The sequence below is a fragment of the Anser cygnoides genome, chromosome 4, assembly GCF_040182565.1.
Source record: "Anser cygnoides isolate HZ-2024a breed goose chromosome 4, Taihu_goose_T2T_genome, whole genome shotgun sequence".
Lineage (NCBI taxonomy): Eukaryota > Metazoa > Chordata > Aves > Anseriformes > Anatidae > Anser > Anser cygnoides.
The window spans coordinates 72,247,550-72,266,220 of NC_089876.1; the positions used below are offsets into that span (position 1 = coordinate 72,247,550).

Sequence of the window (18,671 nt, forward strand, 5' to 3'; positions counted from 1 at the left end):
TGGGCAAGTGCTTTCTACTTTGACCAGGAAACACAGAGTAACTTGGTTAAGATCCAAGACTTATGAGATGGCAAGATGCAGATGGGAGCTTCTTACAAGTAGCACCTATGTTAAGGAGTGTGCTTTCTATCACCATGGCTCAGCCCCTCATTCATTTTTCATAGCCTTCCGTTATTTGAATTTTCTAATGAGAAACCATGTTTCTACAATATTGTGCCAAAATTAAAACAATAAAAGGAAGTAACCATTAAACTATTTCATTCTTAACTGAATTTGAAAACACTGTAAGATACTTATCATTGCTAGTTTTCATATATTATTAAAAGCTTCATATTCCTTTTGTAATGAATATAGGAAATGTGGAACCTAATCTGAATTCAATAAAACCTGGAAAAACAAGAGCTTTATCAAGAAAAATGAAAGCACTGCTTGGAAACAAAAGCTAATTAAAAAAATCTTAAAAATGCCCTAGAGAGAGACAAATGTACTGATAGTAGTCACAGTCTGTTTAATATTGGCAAGAATGTCTAACATAACAGCACATTCAAACCAACCTTTTCCTGTACAATCCAGCGTCTGGCATGGTTATGATGATTAGACTTCATAACATTTATCAGAAATCTTATGCCTATTAAACTACATACAGAAGCATGTCATTCTGAAGTATTACTGGTATTTCTATTTATCAGTAAATATCTCATAGATTCTTTAATTCATTGATTTGGAGTTTTTCATCTCATATTTGTTTGTGAGAATATTTAAGCGATACAGAATTAATGTAATTTACTGTTGTAAAGAAACACGGCAAAATTCTTGTTCCTCTTTGAAAAAACAGTTGACAGTAACTGGGAGAGTGTGAATGGTTAATATCGGTAAAACTAATAGAGAAAATGTTTTTAGTCTACTTTCAGGTTTTTTTTCTAATAATTTCCACTTTGATGTTTCTTTATCTACTAGTCAAAGAATGGTATCTTGCTCCATCATTTTCTAGAAAATGTACAAATTCACCCTGTGTGAAATGTATTAGCATCATTTCTTATGGATTACTATGTCCACAATTTTATATCCAAATGGGGAGTAACTGAATTAATACACTTTTCAATCTTTAACCTCTGTCATTGTATGGGTAGATGTCATAGCATGACATATTTTGTATCTCTAACAAAATGCATTTTCCTTTGCCAAAATACCACCCACAAGTTACCCACAACCACCGTGGCAAAAACTGAGTCTGTACAGACCTTCCGATTCCCCTTCTGCAGAAAAAGACCTTTTTAGAAAAGGAGTTAACATATTCTGTAGTTTATGGAGGGATCTACCCCCATAATAATATAATACGTAGGTACCATATCATACTTCATATCAGTGTAATGCTTGCAAATCCTTTTATTTTATTTTTTTTTTTACCCTGTGAAACATTCTGTCAGAGTCCTGAGTGCATTAATAAGTTTCAATGACCCTAACTGCCTCACCTGTGTCCCCCCACACCCAGGGCCACCTGAGCTCAGCCTGGGGGCAGCTGGTCCCTGCCACAGCTGTACCTGGTGAGTCCCCAGCCTGCCTTGAGCCAGACCTCCACCTGTGGGTTGACCTCCATCTTGACCTCTTTGTGACCCTAATATTGCATTATGTTCTCAGTGCTTGGTGGGATCTGGTCTCCATCTCCAGTGTTGCATCACTTGCCTTGCTTAGGTACTTGGAGATGTGCTCTGGCTGAAGAGGTCTCTTCTTGACCTTCCATGGGGTGTCCTCTGCTCTGGGTCGTCATCCTATTAGACAGCAGTCCTGCTTGGGTGGCTCCATCCCATGCTGATCTGAGAAAACTTCCCCCAGCAAGGAAGGTGGGACTGGAACTGTGGTTGAGTATACCTTCGGGGAGAAGCAACAGGTAATTTTATAAATGTTTCTCTTCCCTTTGTCAAAAATGCATTAGTAATTAGTCTGGATACCTTTCTGCAAAACAAAGCTGGGAAATTCCTTTATTTACTTGTATGCCTTGAAAATACATAACTCTAATTATGTAAGGTCTAGTATGCATGTTTGAATATTAGGAGACAAAATTTACTTGTAATCCTATACCTGACTGCAATCCCAGAATCTGGCTGCTCGTTTCTGGGAGAATGTGATTTTCCTGTGTAGAAAATCTGTCTACCCATCTACCTACCCAACCCTCCATTTCAATATGTTTTTGCATTTTTACATGTAATAAAGTTTGTTCTTAAGTCACTCTAGAAAATCAATTTCTTTATTATTGCTTAAAATCATTTTATATTAGAGATCTTGTGAAGAAGTTACACGTTACTGTTCTTTCTAAGATTAATACTGTTAAATATACATGCAGTAACACATCTCTGGGATTTTTTTGATCTATGAGTATTAAGCCACTAAAAATCTGTTACCGCTATTTGCTATGACATTCACTGTATTTTCAAGATTTCTATAAGCTGAAGCACTGCATTAATACAGTCTGTTTTGTGATGGAAGTTAGAAACAAACACAAAAGTTATTTCAGATCTGTAAAACTTCAGTGCCTTCATAGCTGTAATATAGCATGTTGCCCGCTTTCAGTGATAAGCAAAAGATTTATCTGTCCAGACCATCAAAGTATCCTGGAATGGCAATATAGCTTTATTCTTACTTTCTATTTATTTTTTATTTTTGTTGATATGGTTAAAATACACTAGAGCAAGATGAAATGTTTTGATTTCAGAGCTAAACATAATGCAGCAAAGAAGGGAGATGACAAAATTACAGTCACTAGGAAAAACTTAACTGTTGTCAAAGGCTCTGGAGTCTCACCTATAGAAAAGAAGCTGGGAAAAGAACAGATATATACTTCTAAAGCTAAAAACCTGATTTCAAATCCTGTTTTTAATCTGTTATTCATGTATTTGAGGAAGTAGCTTAGGTATAAAAGTATTGTTGTAGTACAATAGTGCTGTCTATTTTGTGTATGCAACTTCATGTCACTGGGCAATGATATGTGCAGACACTGATAAGTGTGTTGGGGATCCCATCGTCATCTGTTTTGTCATCTTTGTGGTGAAGATATGCACGTGCTATCCACTGCTGTTGTGTGCTAGGTGGTACAACGGTGCTCAATGGAAATCCAAATCAAATTTTTGATAGAGGCAGCCTTGCACCTTTGCGAGTGTATTTGGAAAGAAATCCTCTGTAGTTTTTCCAGTCCCTCTCCCTTTTAATGAGAAAATGTGACGCTCGCTCCTGTCTGTGTCATGTAGAAAGGTAGTTGTAACATCAGCTGTACCTCCATGTTGTAGTTTATCACAGCATATAGCACGCATACTTCTGCTAAGGAACATACATACCTCTGGTGGGCTCTGACTGGGGTGGCTAGTCTGGGCAGTGCCTTACATCTGCTAAACAAGTCAGGTTTTCAGTCCAGCACTGACAGGTCAAGTCCGCAATTAATTTTAAGAATAAGTATGGGCAAGTGGCTTCACTCTTTCTTTATTTCTTTTTTTTTTTTTTGGTGGGGGCGGGGAGGGGTGGTGCATTTTTGTTTCCAAGACCTCTCTGTACTGGAAGTCTTCCAGAGTGAACTTTGACAACTGCGATGTGCCATGAACCACAATGGGATTCCAGTTGTTCTTTGGAGTCCTAACTAATACTGGGACATAAGCATCTGTTTTATCCACAGGAGTTACTAGTTTAAGAAATATCCAAAAACAAACAAAACCACCACCAACAACAAAACAAACACAGATCAACTAACCAACAACAATAAAAAGCCCGGCAGTTGGCTCCCTCCTAGTTCTACACCCATTTAACAAAAGGGAGGAAGACTGCACAAAGTAGATCCTTACTTCTCCCTGCTTGCTGGTTCCATTTCAGTGACTAATAGTCTTTAAAATGTCAGTGTTCCTCTGCAGTTAGCATAATGTGGAAACATTCACAAAACAGTAGAAAATGTATGCTGAGAGGCAGCGCATAAATTTAAGTGCTGGCAAGAAATGAGGTCTTATCAGTGGTTAAAATAACCTACCATGACTTGGCAAGCTACCACTGTCATTTACATTCTTTACTTCTGTTTCTTGTAAAACCAAACAGCAACAAACCATCTCATGCAAAATCAGCCTTACGCAGAGAAAATGATTGTTTTTTTTTTCCCAAATCTTTAGTAATTACTACAAGAAAACAAAAAGTAAGCATCAGTAATAACCAGAAGGAAAAAAAGCCAAAACTCTTTGTTCTCGCTCCTCTCCCGTTATGTGTCACTCATCTGACTGCTTACAGCCTGACCACATTTTGCTAATCTTAGAGATTATAGTCCCAAATCTGAGACAGCAAGAACCTAAAGGGAAAGTTGTGGGATCCTTTGACAATGTTGGCTATAAGCAAGAGTCATTACCAACCTAACGATCAGCGAGTGATTTGGCCTCAGAAAAATTAACCAAAGTAGCCTATATGGGCAGCCAAGGAACACCTAATAAGCAGCACTTGTTTTTGTTATTGGTGGTGGTTTTTTGGTCAGATGCTCGACAGGAAACAAAGATGGTAGTTTTATTTGAGTATCTTCAGTTTGTGCTCTAGGAATGGCTCTGGCAGGTGACTTAGTGTGGGTGACATGGATACTGGCTTTAAAGGGAGCTAAGCCCCTATGCTTTGATTTTTTTTATTTTTTTTTTTAAGGATGGGAAATATACTTTATGGGTACTTCTTCTAGAAGCTGAGTATGCCTTATGATTTATTATATTTTTATTTTTATTATTTTTAAAGCTTACTTTTAAGCATAGAAGCAATCCTGTTTGTATAGTAGAAGCATTCACCTGACAATTGTATTTATACTTAAATATCTTGATGAATTTTACCTCCAGTATTTGTCACTTAATTTAATCACTTATGTTAATCCTTCTAAGGTTAATATATTAAATAGACTAAACATCAACACCAATCTATTTCAAAATTTCTGAAGAGTAACCCGTATTTTCAAAATAGTTCTACGTATCAAGCCTTTGCTAGCATGTGCACAGATGAGCTTTTTAAACAAGTAACCTGTTTGTAGAAAAGAAATAGAAATTGAAAATCCTTTATTAAAGATGCTTCTGTAGATACTTTACAAGAAAAAATAAAAGTTGTGAGATTAATTTCACAGATTGAAATTATAACCATTATTATGTGGAAAATTATATTTTCCACACTGAGTTACAAGCTGTAATGGAACCCAGGCTGTTACTAGTACATCTTGCCATGTTCTTAATGGCGTTAACTCTTAATGAATTAGGAAACCAGATACTAGACTGTGCAATAGCTTTATCAAGGCTGAATCTTCACATTAAGAATGTTTGATTATATTTGTAAAATTTACTCATCAAATAGTGCTATTAAATTTAGGATGCCTTTACAGCACCGTTTCTATTGTTGTTTTCACATTCTATTTTGCTGGCAATAAATCATTTTGAAGCAATTCATTTTTTACACATTGAGAGATAGACAGCAGATCCTGAACTCAGCAGGTGACACATTAAATTCAGAGACATGTCAGTCACATTTAAAGCATATGGCTAACTCCTACAGCAGATCACTCCAGCGGAAAAAAACAGTTTCTATGCAGTTCTCTATCCATGTCAAGCTGAAATAGAATTTGATTTTTCTTCACCTAGAGAATGAACTCCTTATGAATATTCTGTGCTTTGTCACACAGTACTTATAAAAGACTAACCAGTATCTGTATATAATCTCTGGAGTTCATACCTTGAACGGCCAGTCCAGTAGTTCTGATCAGTGCCTCTTTGATTATACAATATTTATATTTTCCAACCAGAAGATAAATTAAAAGAAAACTAAAAAAGTTATTTCTTATTCCAGTAATAAGAAAGCTAATACTTCAGACGTTCCCACCACTGGCATCCACCTTTGGAGATCAGCTGTGATGTAGGGAAGAAACTTTTCTACGGCCTGGCAAAATGCAGACAGACTTAACCAGACCAGAGCCCTGCTCTGCTGCAGACTGTAACACGCGCTTCTGAACATGACTGGCACTTCCTGCACTGGTCCTCAGGGCCAACTTTGTCTGTAGGAGTCTGTTCTGACAAGCCATTCATAAATAAGATCCAGGGAAGCTATTCAATGAAGTAGAAAATGGCATCAAAGACAAACATCTCCTGCAAACACCATATTTTGTCAGTTCTTAGCAATTAAGAAAGTTAGTTTCACCTTCATTTTCTCACATGTGAGAAACTACTCACGCTGCAGTGTGAAAATCTGACTTATAAAGATTGTTCCGTATCTTTTAGTTTCATACAGCCAAAGTTAGGCTGTGACATACAGTTGCACTTGATTGTAGGTTTGAACTGTCCAAGCCAGTTGATGTTAAGAGGTAGCTTTGCACCTTGGCCTGTAAGGAATGATATGTAACGTCTGTAGCAATTACATGTTTCCTCTATTGTCTCTGTTATTTAATATTAAAGTTCAGACTACATAGAACTGTGCAACTCTGCAAATTTTGTCTGGATCCTTTGCATCTATGATTTCAGCTAATGGTTTTAAAACTAGACCTTGTATCACATCTACAGGGCATCATGGTTGGAGGTTTTATGCATATTGAACAGGAATTCTGAGCGCTGCTGAGAAGCAGCATGTCGTGGTGATCAATTGCCATTTGCTTTATGTCAAAGATGTTTGGAGTTCAGATGGTGATGTCCCAAGTATCTCTCTTATTGTAATTATGATTCTAATGGGAATGTACTTTTTTTCTCTAACACAGACTTTCTCTGCTGTGAAATCAGTATATTTCCTTTCTTTGATGCTAGTCATTAGACCTATCTATAAATGGAGTGAAAATGGACACAAATGTGACAGATGTGACTTTGTAATTGACATTTATGGTGGAAGGTCTTTGTGCATTCTCGTACCAGAACACCAGCAGTATTTCCCCTAAGTAACATGATGGCTCTGTCAAATGCTTATCTGAAAGGTCAGTCGCGTAGGCTATAGCTCTCGTTCTCCCCTGTTGCTGCTACTTCCCATTCCATCACCAGCTGACATTAGAGTGAAAGCAAGTACCGCGGCCAGGAGACCTCTGCTTCAGCATTAAAAGATCTTCCCAAGAGAGCGGGGATAGTACTTCTTGTATCTGTGGTAAGGTGTGACTGAAAGGAAAGTGGCATAGTAGCCTGGTGACTGCACTGTTTGTCGGGTAGGCTTTTTGACATGGATGCAACATCCATTTGGCTTTTCTTTATGCAGAAAATCAACCTGGAATTAATTTTCCTCTCTTTACAATGCCACCTCTCTTTACAATCCCTCAGACATGCAGCATGTGCTCTTTAGCCAGGTGTGATAAACAAGGCTTGTCATGTTGTATTTCCTGGGATGTGTTTCTAATATGTCCTGTTAAGGTACATTTAACACTAAATATAAAACAGAAAAACTGTATCCATAGTAATTCTTCTTTGTTTGATTTTCTTACATTTAAGTTACATAAATGTTATGCATACCAAACCTCTGCATGAATTTCTGTATCCATGAGCTGCACCCTTCCTTTTCTGACTCTTTCATGAAATAAAACTGTTCAGGACCTGGGGAAAAGAAGGAAGAGAAACCAAGAAAGCTGCATGTCATTGAGCTCTGTGCAAATTAGGCTATCAGGGAGGCTACGTTTTTCTGTTCAAAAAATAGCTGATTTACAGACCTGAAGCAAACCTTGCATAATTCCATTACAGAAGTAAGAGGTTTTGCAGAAGGACAGAAGTGTACAGCCTTCTGTCAAATGTCCAGAGAGCAAGTAAAACTAACATGGTTGGACAGGAGGATCAAGGACATTTCTTAATCCATTTAAGTAGAGTAAGATACACGCAGAGATTTCTAACTGCAGACCTGGGAAGTGCAGATGGATGCATCTATATCTAGTTTTTCCTGATTTATGTTGACAGGGAATATGCTATCAATGCTGGAAATTATTTTCCCCTGACATAAAGGTCTCTCAATAATTGAAATTTGACCCAAACATGAGGGACTGGTTGGGGTAGTTCCGTATTATCAAATTTTCCATAAATTTCCTGAATGGATTGACCTTTAGCATCTGTTTAAAACTCTAATGTTTCCCACCACATCTCTGCGGTGGCCTAAATTTATGTCTCTGGCCCTGTGCAGCATGAAGTGGGGATTAAATGTGTGCTCATAATTTCCTTCTCCTCCCCTCTACCCCCTCAATCAAGTTCTAGAAACACTTTGTCATGGATGAGAGTTTTCAGACTTCTTTTAGCAACAGAATTAGCACGGAGAATTCCAACTAATGCATTGACATTTTGTTTGAAAATCTTAATTTACTCTCTGAATCATTAAATTATTGTGCTTTTTCTTTGGTGAAGGTATTGATTCCTTCCTTTCTCCTCCCTCCTTTCCCCTTCTTTTGTTGTCATTGTTGCTATGAGATACACGGATGTTTTTCCTTTTAATTGGAATGCATCTCTTACGTTCTCACAAGCATGCAAACTACTTCAGTGTACAGCTTCCGCATTTGTGCATTTGATGGCACTCTTTCTCGTAGTCAAAACATTCAGCAGGTGTTTGTATTGTGATCAGGAAGTTCTTCCTGCTTGTTTTCCATGAGAGTGCATACACTGGCATCCACTGATATCCTTGTGTGTGTATATATATATTTTTATTATTATTACTATTTTTTTTGTGAACTTCTATGAGGACCAAAAATGAGTTTACTTTTTTTTTGGAAGCTGTAGTCAATGAACTGAATCTATTTCCTGTAGATTTTGATTGTTGCTGGCTACTACTAAAAATCTTTCTTCTCATGTGTGTCTAAACAATGAAGAATCTTCATTGTGAATGAAGATTCTCAGACTTAACTAGTTTGATCATTTCTCTGTTTTTTTGGGTTTTGTTCCTTTTTTCTGGCTTCTTGAGGTGTGTCTGTGTGCACATGTTCTCCATTAATTTCTTGCATATTGTTAACCTTCATAGGTACCTTTTCAATTTCAGTAATTCTAGAAATCTGTGACTCTTTGTTATCAGGGAAGTAGGAATAGTATGTAGAGCATCATTTAGCAACCTATAATATATATAGCTCCTTTATGAATACACTGAACACCAGTTAAGTAACAGTACATAAACATTACGAAGCTAAGACCAGAAACTGAATAGACTGCTTTAGATGTAAATACATGCTTTAGAGCAGCCAGTTTTAGAAAGTTGAAAACACCTATGAAACAAATCAGCTTGGGGAGTGGGAGAATTTAATCAGAAAAATGTGAGTGGTGGGGGGGAAACCTTTAAGATAATTTCCTTTAGGTAATGATGTGTCTCTTAAAGGCTTAACAGAAAAGAAATGCATACTGGCTCATGTCTAATGTTCCTGGGAATGTTCAGTGAAGTTCTTGCAGATCTTTCTATCTAGAATTTTGGACAAAGAAATACAACAATAATAAAAATAATGAAAGCAACTTTTTCTATATGGGTTGGTATTTGGCAAGCATGCAGTTACACAGTTTTACATAAATGTATGGAAAAGGTATTTTTCTTATCTCTAAATGTGAGTTTTTTAAATAATTCTTTGATAAAATATTTGTAGAAGTTAATGAGACTTGCATACTGTATATCAGTGTTTTGACAGTGTCCTTCAACAACTCTTCCTGTTTCACTCAAAATCTTGAACGTATGGCAATCTTTTTTCCTGTAAGTGAGTGCTTTTGAAGTTCTAATTTCCAAGGGCTGGACTGGACCAAAATAAATATATCTGGGTTACAAACTTATCCTTCACATTCAGTGAAACATGGACTAACACAGGGGAAAAAAAAAAAAATCTATCTGGAATAACTTGAGGTTTAAATGCTTACTGTTACACTTCTGTTGGTGGAGATTTTCCTCTCTAGGTTAACAAGATGGGGTAGTTGTTATTATTAACACTGATTCTCTTAAGGTACTTCCTGGAAGATCATAAATACTTCTCAATTATTTCTATATCACTGGCTGAGTAAATATTTCTGAAAAGACCTTTGCAATTTGAAATACAGTGTGTTTTGGCATCTTTGGTAGTACCCTGGGTGGAAGATTTGGAGTGGATTCTTTCTTAATTGTATAATAGAATGGCCTAATCCACTTCATGATGAAGGAGAAGTGAGTGTCTGTTAAAAGTAAGGTGCATTAGAGCACGCCGTAATACCTGAAACGGCTTACGTACTGTTTATTATTTTAGAGAAAAATGGTAAAACTTTCTGAAAACTCGGTCACTATTACTGAATGCAAAACTGAAATACACAAAACCTAAATTATCATTCAGTCTGATAAAGGGGTGAGAATCACAGTGTGTGTGTATGTATGCATACATATATGTGTGTGTGTGTGTATATATATATATAGGGAAGTTGCATTTTGTAAGTCTGTTATTTGCTAGTCAAATAAACAGTCTGGTCCAAACATCATTCATGGTTACAGTAAATTTCCCTGTTTTCACTAGTACTACATAATGTAAGAAACAAAGACTTGAATGCAATTTGACTTAAATTGCTTGTACGTTTTCAGAGCTTCATACCAAACAAACAAAAAAAATTACATTTTTATTTTTCAAGAAATCTCTGTTAAAGATCATAATGTATCTAATAATTGCCTTATTGGGTAAGCACTGATTAACATCAGGTATTTTCATATCTTTCATTTCTCTATTTTTCTAACTGGGAAAGAATATTCTCTGAAAACTTTGCCAATTATTTTAAAGTGTTAGGCGTTCCAATATGTAGATGATCTTATTCCTTAAATGTAGACCAATCTTACCTATGTATATGTCAGGAGAGATCCACTGCAGCCGTTATTGACTTCATCAGTAGTGTGCCTAGAATGTTCTTCAGTCATAACCTATTTTAAGTGACGCTATTCTATTCAGTAAATCTCCTTTACAACTACTTTTGTGTGCTTGTTATGAACTATGATACTATTCTGATGGACTACAGTTTTATTAACTATAAATGTTAGTTGTGTATGACCTCCTCCTGGAGAAATGATTTTGTGCCATTTTAGGATTTTTTGTCATTGCTTTGTTTTTCTCTCACTCTCTCTTCCTTTCTAGAACCTCTTGAAATGCTTGGGAAAAAAAAATATAGATTTTTATATCAGTAATGAGAAGTCCCACATCATTGATGTAGATACTCTTCATCTTACCCTTTCTGTAAAATAAAATTGGGGAAGAGAATGAAAGGACATAAGAGGGTTTGACAGAGTTCTCTCCATGTTAGTTCGAAAATAAAATAATAATAACAATAAAAAAGAAAAATATTGCAGAAAAATAACCCTTTTTTACTGTTTTCAAATCAGTGTATTTACATGATAGCTTGATATATTTCAGATCTTGGTAGCAAATTATCAATGTGAATATTAAAAATGATTCAGATCACCTTCCCCAAATCCTCACAGAAAATTTGAAGGTAAAATTTTTAACACTCATTATTTTAAGAGTTTAAATGCTTGTCAACAGACTACTATATAGAGGAGCCATTTGTTTGCTGGTAACACTTTTGATATCAAACCAGTAAACAGTTAATGTCTTCTTGATTCTTATACATTTCTTTTGATGTTTTTGTATTCCTGTAGATAAAAATAAAAATACTTTAAAGCAGTCGAAGTTATTTTACTGCATGGTAAGTCTACGCCTGCTTTTTTGTTGTTTATTCAGAGATAGAGGAAAAACAACAAAGTGTGGTTGTTTGCCCTGTTTTTCTTCTATTGCTTTTTCTTTCTTGTGCTATTGCTTTTACAACATTTTTATATGGGGCATTTGTATTTGCCTTGGAATTATGTGGTTTTTTTTTGTACTGTTATCTTCTCTGTGTTGTATTGCCTCCATTTATTCTGTACTGCTTATGGGTTTTGTTTTTTTAGCTCACATGTTCTGTTTTCCTCCTAGACACCCCTTATCTTATAAAAACAAACAAACAAAAAACTAAGTTCTATTAGTATGCTATGGTATAACTTTTTTTTTTGATATGGCCAATTTTTGTACATAGCGAGGACTATAAGTGAATCTCTTCCCCCTACTCTAATAAATCCCTCTCTAAGATACACAGAACAGTGGTAACTGAACTTTTGGGTTAGAGTGAGAGTTTTTGCCAAACTGGAAATTAACTTCGCAATATCACTTCTTCATGATAGGATTTAAAGTAAGAACTGAGTTCTTCTGTGTCCGATAGACATGAAATAATACTACTTCCTCTGTTGTGAAGATTGTTACTAGTTGCTTATTGGTGTGGTTTTTTTTAATATAAAACCAAAGCAAAAGCTATTATCAACACAGTCTTCATTTTCATCTTGTTTTCTGAATGGAAATGTTATAAAACTAGTAGACAGGGGAAAATGTCAGTATCTGAAAAGATGTACTGTGCCTTACTCAATAAAAGTAGCAGTGTTTTAAGCTCGTGACTTTGTTTCTTGATAATTAGACATGGCCAAGCAAAGATTTGTTCCCTAATGAGAAAATGAAATCAAAGTATCAAGCAGAACCCTAATAAGAAACATTTAATTGAATTGCAAGTATTCAGGAAAAGAGACCTGTGGTGTTAAATTCCTACACTGAATGTAATTGCAAGGGTGGACAGGCTTACAGATCTGCAAGTGAGGATATACATATGCATAGACATAACTGGAGTAGTGTTGCTCTGACAGATGGTCATTCAGAATCAAGCGGGACTTTTTTGTCCATTTGTTAGCGATGTGGAGTTTAGTGTTGCTGCAGTAGAGTAGTTACCCATCCATGTGCCCATCCTGAATCAGTAGAAGCACATCTTCTGGATCTTCCCCTCTGGCCAAGAGACAGGGAGTCTTTGACATAACTTTTCTTTGAGTGTTAGACTATTACTGCAGCCTTACTCAAAGTGTAGTGGCCTTTTGCTGAAATCCCAGTAATTTCTTTAATCTAATATGTCAGTTTTACATGGGATCTGCAGCTGTTTTGCATAAGCGTGTCTGGCCAAAAATGATGTCTTCACTGAACAGTACTTTCTTTCCTTACAAGATTCCTTCCATTCTCTCCATACCATGTCATTTTTTTCTAATATCTGGAGGAGATTACATCAAAGTCCCACTTGTGATCATGTCGCTCTGTTGCACTATGTTAACACAGTTTTTGAATGAAAGTGTTCTACAGTGTGCATTAATGAGGAAAGATCTATGAGTTTATATTCTTCTGAAGAATTGGTAGTAAATTAAAGACAGCTTAACTGATTCTTTACATAAAGAAAGAAAACTTTCCCATTTGCATAGCCTTGTAGAGAGTCTTTAATTCTGTGCTTCAAAGTTTATTGACGTTTCTGAGCTATATTCAAAAATATGAATAATTGATATTGGAAATTATGACTCTTTTTCAGGTAGAACTGTTTTCAGAAGGACTTTACATAATCTGGACAGAAGTACATTCCATTTATTTTAAAACACTTCTAAAACAGATTCTGTTATGCAAAAATGCATTTTAGAAGATTAAGCCTGAAAGTCACCTTATCTAGTCTTCCATAACCCTCTGACACACGATAATCTGAATTTATTCCTATGATCTCATGATTTTACTAGTCTATAAAATCAAGTTATTATCACTGTACACATTCAGAATAGTAACACTTAGTCTTTATGTAATGATTTATCATTTATTTCTCTCCACATTACACATGCTAATTCACTAGGTCTCATTGTGTGCAGTAGAACAGTATTATTAAAATCCAATTTATAGGTAGGTAAACTGGGGCACACAGAGTTTGAAGGCTTTGCCAGCTGGCTGACAGCAAGTCAGCTTTAACGAGGAGTAGGCTCAGACTGTCTTGATTTTTTTCAGAATGCTTTCATATATTACCCTATCTGTTGAATATAGTTCACTCGAATTTGAAATCATGTTGCTAAAACAAAGCTCTCCATGCTGGTGTGTATGTATGTAAAAAATATTTAAAAAAAAAAAAAAAGTCCTCTTCTGGAAGTGAAAGACTTTTTCACTGTGTGTTCAAGGAAGTTAAGGCTTGACTATGCAAGATACTCCACTGAAATGGCTCTTGTCAATTGGAAAGATTTATTCTGTTTGGCTGTGAGACTGTAATATGTATTATGTATGTAACCCATTATACGGTACTCTCCAGTCCTGATGGTAGTGATTTTTCCTTTTTTCTAAGGAAGGCAAATTATCCTTCATTAATCTCACTCATGCTCCATTTAGACCATTGCTAGTACACTGCTAAGTTTTTGTTTTTTAAATATCTCCCTGTCATCTGAATGCTGCTCAGTTTTCTAGGTCACTGTATTAGACTGAAATTTTCTTGTGGAGGGGGGAAAAAATCGTTCAAAGCTTGTATATGCACAATACTTTAAGCAAGAGTGTGGCTCTACAATCTTACAGGAAGTCTTGGAAACAGATAACCAGTTAGGGTGTACAGGCACCTAGTTAGGGTGTTGGCAAGTAAGAACACCTACTGGTAACACTGTAGACCCTATGCAGATCTTTCCTATTTCTTTCCAATCCCTCTTTTTTTCATGAAGTCTCAGAACTGTCAACTCTAAAGCAGTACTTTAAAACAATCATTCTCACACAGAGCTGTTATGTACATTCGGATACCTGAGTCCCAGTATAGTAGCTCAGTATCCAAGGTCTGGATGGAGAAACATCAAGCAGACCTGTTAGATATTGTGACAGGTGTTGGGGAACTTCTTAAATTTATGGAATGAAATACCTTACAGTTCTTCACAGGCCACATTTTGTCCTCAGTTACCACTTCCCCTGTCAATATCCACCATTAAAACTGAGAATCATGGTGAGAGATGAGAACAATAAGAGTGTATTCCTACTTGTTGCAGCTGTTTCCCATACAGCTCTCACTAAAGCAATCGTTAATTAAACTTGTTCTTTGACATCCTGTAAAGAAGGAAATATGAAGTGGCTGTGTTGGCTTTAGTGGATTGTTCTAAGCTAGCTAAGGACAGCATTTGACCACTAGATTTATTGATCCATCTAAGTGTTAAGTTTAATCAAGGAGAAATATTTGTCTAGTGGACTATTACTTTCTTAACATTCTAAAATATGTTTTAAAGCATCGTATGCAATGGTTTTATTCTTATATAAAAATATATAATATATGGAATTGCAGCATGTGGTGAAAGCTTTAGCTGAAATCCTGCAAGAAGCATGACATTTCTTAGCATGGAAAAGAAACACATCGCACTCTTTTCTTCTCAGAATGCTGAATAAGGAATAACACTTTCTGGCCATTGAATGCAAACCCTTCTGAGCTAGCTAAAAAGGGGATCATAGAATCATAGAAAATAATAGAATCATAGAAATACAGGGATGGAAAGGACCTACAAGATCATCTAGTCCAACCCTCTTCCTATCACCAATACTACCCACTAAGCTACTGAATCATATCTTGTAGCACCTTATCCAGGTGCTTCCTGAACATTGTGAGGGACGGTGACTCCACCATCTCCCTGGGCAGGCCATTCCAGTGCCTGACCACAATTTGAGAGAAAAAGCTTTTCCTGGTACCTAATCTAAATCTCCCCAGGCACAACTTGTGGCCATTTCGTCAAGTCCTATCATTAGTTATCTGAGAGAAGAGGCCGGCCCCCTCCTCATCACAACCTCCCTTCAGGAAGTTGTAGAGTGCAATGAGGTCTCCCCTGAGCCTCCTCTTCTCCAGACTAAACATTCCCAGCTCCATCAGCCGCTCCACATGAGACTTGTGTTCCAGACCCCTCACCAGCTTCGTTGCCCTTCTCTGGACATGCTCCAGGGCCTCAATGCCTTCCTTGTAGTGAGGGGCCCAAAGCTGAATACAGTACTTGAGGCATGGCCTCACCAGAGCAGAGTACAGGGAGACGATCACCTCCATGCTCCTGCTGGCTACACTACTTCTACTACAGGCCAGGATGCTGTTGGCCTTCTTGGCCACCTGGACACAGTGCTGGCTCATGTTCAGCCAAGCATAAATCAACACCCCCAGGTCCCTTTCCTCTTCACAGTCTTCTAGCCACTCTGCCCCAAGCCTATAGCACTGCATGGGGTTGTTGTGGCCAAAGTGCAGGACCAGGCACTTGGCCTTGTAAAACCTCATCCCATTCACCTCAGCCCAGCAGTCCAGCCTATCCAGATCCCTCTGAAGGGCCTTCCTACCCTCAGGCAGATTGACACTACCTCCCAACTTGGTGTCATATGGAAACTTACTGAGGGTACGCTCAATCCCCTCACCTACGTCATCAATAAAGATATTAAACAAGATAGGCCCTAGTACTGACCCTCCAGCCAGTTCTTGACCCAGGGAAAAGTACACCTGTCCAGGCCACAGGCAGCCAGTTTCCCCAGGAGAATACTGTGGGAGACTGTGTCAAAGGCTTTGCTGAAGTCTGAGGAGACTACATCAACATCCTTTCCCTCATCTACCAGTCTGGTCACATGGTCATAGAAGGAGGTGAGGTTGGACAAGCACAACCTGCCTTTAGTGAACCTGTGTTGGCTGGGCCTGATCCCTTGGATGCCACACACATGCCATGCGATCTCACCCAAGACGATTTGCTCCATAATTTTCCCTGGAATGAAGGTCAGGCTGACAGACCTGTAGTTCCCCGGGTCCTGTTTACGGCCCTTCTTGTAGATGGGAGTCACGTCAGCAAGCCTCCAATCCTCTGGGACCTCTTCAGACAACCAGGAACACTGGTAGATGGTGGGAAGTGGCTTGGCAATCACCTCCACCAGCTTCCTCAGCACCCTAGGGTGGAGCCCATCTGGTCCCATGGACTTGTGACATTCCAGATGGAGAAGCAGATGTCTAACTGTCTCTTCCTGGATCACAGGGGGTGATTATCTACCTGAATCACAGGAGACCTCCAGGTCAGGGCGTAAATTATTGAACTGTTTGCCCTAAACCCCTGAAATCTCTTTTCATTGTTCACAGGCTTCTCTGAGTGACTTCATCACTGCCCACCTGAACTATGAGTAATGGGTAGTAATCAGTGGGGTGAACCAGCTCTGGGAGTTTTCTACTTATGTCTCGGACCCAGGTAGGCAGCACACTTCCCTACAGCTCAGGTCTGATCGGCAAATGGGGCCCTCCGTTCCTCTGAGAAGGGAGTCGCTTACCACAACCACCCTTCTTTCTTTCCTGGCTGAGGCAGCCTGAAGGCGTGGAGTCAACTGCCTTGTCCTTGGTAACTTCTTTGGGGAACTCTCCCATGCTTCCCCACTTATCTCCCCTTCACTTTCCGGTGCTATAAACCTATTGCTTAGGAGGACCTAGGGATGCAAGGAAAGCAGCGGGGAGAGGGGGGTTCACCCATGATGCTGAGCAGGAACCCTCTCCCAACCCTCCCCATCTCTCAGGTCCCCCTCCTCTGCCCACCAGGGACAGGGTGGGGGGTCCACCACCATTGTGGGGTATCTCCCTGGCACCTTTCCCTCTGGCACGCCACGGAGCTACTCCACCAGTCGATCTCCTGCTCAGTCTCTTATGGCCCTCAGTCTCTCAACCTTCTCTTTCAGCTCTGCCACCATGCTGAGCAGACCTTCCACCTGCTCGCACCTCACACAGTGGAATACCTGCCTCCGTCCCCTGGCAGCAGCAGGCTCTGGTACTGCCTGCATCCAGAGACCTGTATAGAAACAGTTCTGGATAGGCCCTCTGTTTGGGTCACCACAGTCTTTTTGGGGCAAGCTCTCTGCCTAGTGGAGACCGTGGCAGAAGCTGCAGTCACAGAGACTGCCAGTAGATTGGATGGACTCGAAAGGGAAGAGGGACAGAACTCCTGTGCCCTGCCAGATGAGCTCTCACACCCACCAGTGCAGCACACTGCAGGTGGTTCTTGCATGCACTGCTGGCCCCTCCCTGCTCATGCTGGGCACCGCACATCACTGCCCTCCTGGAGGCTTTTTTTTGGCAGAGGGCCTGGGTGCAGTTGCTGTGGCCCTGGCAAAGCCCACCCCCAGTCACCCTCTCTCGTGAGAGCTTGCAGGTGCGGCCTGGTCGTGCTGCTGTCCCGAGCCTCCCCTGCTGAGGCCAGGGCCTGAGACACCCCTGAACTTGTGGTCAGGCGCTGCGGCTGCGCCAGCTCCTCAGAATATACTAATCACTTCTGTACTACTGAGTATTTGAATATCTCAGTATCTATTCTCGGATGATGTGTAGGCTGAAACACAACAATATCCAGGTTTCCTTGGTACATTATCTATAAGGATTCCTTGGTATGTTTGTCTTTAAAGACGAAGGAAATACTTTATTCATTTTAATAGTTTTTCAATAAGCTATTTTACGCTGACGAACCTAATATCTGTGATTGGCCTAGGTGTCTCGATCTGACCTCCTCAATGAAAAATCTATTTGTTGATACAGTAGCTATAACAGAAATGAACCAGATAATGTTCCTCTGGGTCAATGAGTGCCAGCTTGGGTCTGCCTCACTTAGAGCTAGTACTCCCTTCAAAGGTTCTTCAGAAATCGTGTTTTCATTCACCTGAAACTTACTTAGAATTTGACAGTATTCTTATGCTTCTTAATTGTTCAAAGCTACTTCAGAAAATATTTCTAGAGAAGGAGCTCAGGAAGTAGCATATATGTCTTTGCCTGGAGATACTCTTGTTCATTTGGCTGTGTGATCCCAGGATGCTTTTTGTAACACCTATAAGTTGAGAAAAAAATATATTTGTACTAAACCTCTCTTGTGAATTGCATGTTTCTTTCATCAAA

General features: G+C 38.7%; 1 long non-coding RNA gene across 2 annotated transcripts in view; it reads left to right on the forward strand.

Annotated features, from left to right (window-relative positions):
* LOC106041252 (uncharacterized) overlaps positions 1 to 18,671 on the forward strand; it is a 120,153-nt gene that overhangs the window by 19,442 nt on the left and 82,040 nt on the right. The window contains exon 1 of one of the 2 annotated variants that reach the window (XR_001210405.3): positions 1,353 to 1,888. The exons of the other annotated variant lie outside the window; for it this stretch is intronic. This is a non-coding gene — a long non-coding RNA (uncharacterized lncRNA). Of the gene's footprint in view, positions 1 to 1,352; positions 1,889 to 18,671 lie in introns of those variants that run through there. 2 annotated transcript variants of the gene reach the window in all.